The sequence below is a fragment of the Gavialis gangeticus genome, unplaced genomic scaffold (genome assembly GCF_001723915.1).
Source record: "Gavialis gangeticus isolate Ggan-Ray unplaced genomic scaffold, GavGan_comp1, whole genome shotgun sequence".
NCBI classification, from domain to species: domain Eukaryota; kingdom Metazoa; phylum Chordata; order Crocodylia; family Gavialidae; genus Gavialis; species Gavialis gangeticus.
This window is the reverse complement of record NW_017728992.1, coordinates 90,988,008-90,991,167: the sequence shown is the minus strand read 5'-3', so window position 1 is coordinate 90,991,167 and position 3,160 is coordinate 90,988,008. Positions and strand designations below refer to the sequence as shown.

At 47.4% G+C, this 3,160-nt stretch overlaps 1 protein-coding gene across 1 annotated transcript in view; it reads left to right on the top strand.

Annotated features, from left to right (window-relative positions):
- Positions 1–3,160, top strand: part of NDUFV2 (NADH:ubiquinone oxidoreductase core subunit V2) — a 60,701-nt gene that overhangs the window by 15,651 nt on the left and 41,890 nt on the right. The gene's annotated exons all lie outside the window — the stretch shown is intronic.

Below are 3,160 nucleotides of genomic sequence, written 5' to 3'. Positions count from 1 at the left end.
CCTAGAGTATCTTGCAGGGGCCCCATGTTTCCCAGTGCTTTCTTCATCCTCCCTATATGATACAGTTTGTTTTTTTTAATGGATTAAAAGTAGCTTTGGATGCAGCATATGCTTTTGTGTTCTATTGCAGACTTTTGTTTTACAGTCATGCTTGCCTGTTTTAAGTGTTTCTTGTCTAATTCTGTAAGGTTAGTGTAGACTAGCTGGCATGGCTGGTGCTGTTGGTTACAACCTGGATGCTGATCTTAACCTTCACTAGGAAGTGGCCCACTTCATAGTGTACATGCAAACTGTGCTCAGGTGCTGATAATTCTTGGGTGCCCTCTTTCAATTAGTCTGCCCAGAATGACAGACAAAGTGTACCACAGACCACTGGGAAAGAATCATAAACTAGTTAATCTTGTTGCTCCAGAAAGAAGCATGGGATATATCCCTCAAAGCTGTGGTGATGCATAGGGAAATAAAGCATCGGTGACACAGTATAGTAGAAGTGCACCGATATATCAGTTGTATATCCAATCAGAACTGGTAAAAGGAAAATTAACATTATCGGCTATCAGCTTTTTTTGGCCAGCGTAGCCGATAATGTCACTGATAAATATGATATGTCTTCTGGCTGAGGCCTCTGGACACTACGTGTATGTGTGCTGCCACATGCATGCACATGACCAGGAATGCAGCTGGGCAGGATGGAGAGCAGTGCCCTGTAGGTAAGTCTGTGGAAGAGAAGGGACATGGGAGGGGAAGGGTTTTGGGGGTAGCAGATTGAGGCCCCCATGGTGAAGGAGGGAGTGGGGCAGGGGCTGGGGGCGCTGCCTGGCCAGGGCAGTGAATGGGACCTAGCGCCAGGGTGGAGAGCAGAATGGAGTCCCGGGTGGCTCTTTTGGGGGAGGGGGTGGAGTGGGCAAAGGGGGTGGCTCTCCATTGCTGTGCACACTCCCTAGAGGGCATAGGGGAGGCATGTGCTTTCCCCAGATTTGTGCATGGGGCAGATGCAGGCTGTTTGCATCACCATTTTTAAACTCTTAAGACACTGAGCCACTGGACAATCTGCCTGCAGCTCTGTCCCACTCCCTGCCCCAGGTCCCATTCACCACCCTGGCTGGCAGTGCCCCCAGCCCCTGCCCCACTCTCTCCCTCACCATGGGGGCCTCAATCTGCCCCACCAGCCCCCATGCCCCTTCCCCATCCGGAGACTTATCTGCAGGGAGCTGCTCTCCACGCTGCCTGGCTGCACTTCTGTAAATTGGTTATTGGATTGGTATTGGCTGATATGGCTAGCTGATAACTGGCTATCAGTATTGGCTAAGAAAATCTTTATTGGTGCACCCCTAGACAAAAGGGAGAGGGACCAGAAAGCATTTATCTTTTCTGTGCATGTAGATGGTTGTACTTAGGTCAGCGGTTCCCAAACGCTGACAGATTGTGCACCACCAGTTTAAAACAATGCAACCTTAAGTACCACCAGCAAATTTTTGTCAAATAAAGTAATTTGTTAATGCATATCACTGACAGGTTAATGCATACCACTGACAGGTTGTCTGTGTACCACTCATGGTACCTGTACCACAGATTGGGAGCCGCTGACTTAGGTGGTAGTAAGTAGGTTGGCGCAGGTGTTAGTCAACAAGTGTAGCAAGAGAGACTTCCTGAAGTGCTCTATCCAGCACATAAGGCACGGTTGCTGTCAGCAGTAAATTCAGTCTGGCTTTCCAGACTGTTCTGCCTAGAAAGGGGCAGAAATGAGCCTTTGTTTTAAAGAGATAAAACTAGTAAGCATAAATCTAAGGCAGATGGTACATTATATGGTACATTTTTATAAAATACAGACAAATCCTGCACAGCCCTGGATGAAGAACAGGTCTGGATGAAAAACTCTTAGGCTTTACACAGATGCTTTCTTTCACCCCCGAAATGTTAGCGACACTTACTCACACAGGAAGTTGAAGAAGCCAACATAATAGAAAAATTTCTGCTGTTTACCTACCTGGTCTGTATCCTTTAATATGATTGCTCCAACCTCTGCTGTATAGACCTGTGCTTAGACAGTGACAGTGGTCTTTGTTCATTATTTCCTGCACACTTATGTGTATTTCTGTCTGCTTGAGGAATCTCAAGAAATAGCAGTTGTTCCAAAACATAGTTGAGCTTTTATAAATCAAACTGACTTCTTTGAAAAAACAAATTTAAGATTAGTAACAAGAATTAACTGAGTCACAGAAGCATATAAGACAAGGAAGACGAAACAAGCTAAAGTAAAATACAAATAAATAGTCATACAGGTTTGAGGAAACATTAATATATGGAAATAGATCCATGATATACAAATGTATCTGGTGTACCCATGAGAAATGACATAACTGTATCATGACATGATACTCAGGGCCCAAGGGGTGTCTATCCCAACAAGAAGCAAGGGGGGCAGGAGTGCCCGAAAGGCCCCCTGGCTCACCAAGGGCGTCAGGGAATGTCTGATTGCCAAAAAGGCGGTGTACACCCGGTAGAAGGGGGGGTGCTATCTGCAAAGAGGAGTATATCTCCTCTGCTCGGGCCTGTAGGGGGGCTGTCAGGAAAGCTAAGGCGGACATAGAGCTAGGACTAGCGTCCAAGATCAAGGATAATAAAAAGTCCTTTTTCAAATATATAGGGAGGATGAAGAAAGCACCGGGTAATGTGGGGCCCCTGCAAAGTACACTGGGCAATCTGGTGGTTGCGCCAGAGGAGAAAGCGGAACTCTTTAATGAATTCTTCACCTCCATTTTCTTGTGCAGGGACTGGGATTTCCCCTCTGTGATGCAAGACGGACTCGAGGGGAACGCCTCCAGACCTCAGGTTGTGAAGGACAGGGTTAGAGAGCTTCTGGAGGGGCTGGACGAGTTCAAGTCAGCGGGTCCAGATGCTCTCCACTCCAGGGTGTTGAGGGAGCTAGCTGGGGTTATTGCAGGGCCCTTGCCACGGCCTTACGAGCGCTTGTGGTGCTTGGGCCAGGTGCCAGATGACTGGAAGATAGCTAACGTGGTCCCCATCTTCAAAAAAGGGAAGAGAGAGGACCTGGGCAACTATAAGCCTGTCAGTCTTACCTCAATCCTAGGGAAACTCTTTGAGAAGATTGTCAAGGAGCACATCTGTGATGGGCCGGCTTCAGGGATGATGCTCAAGG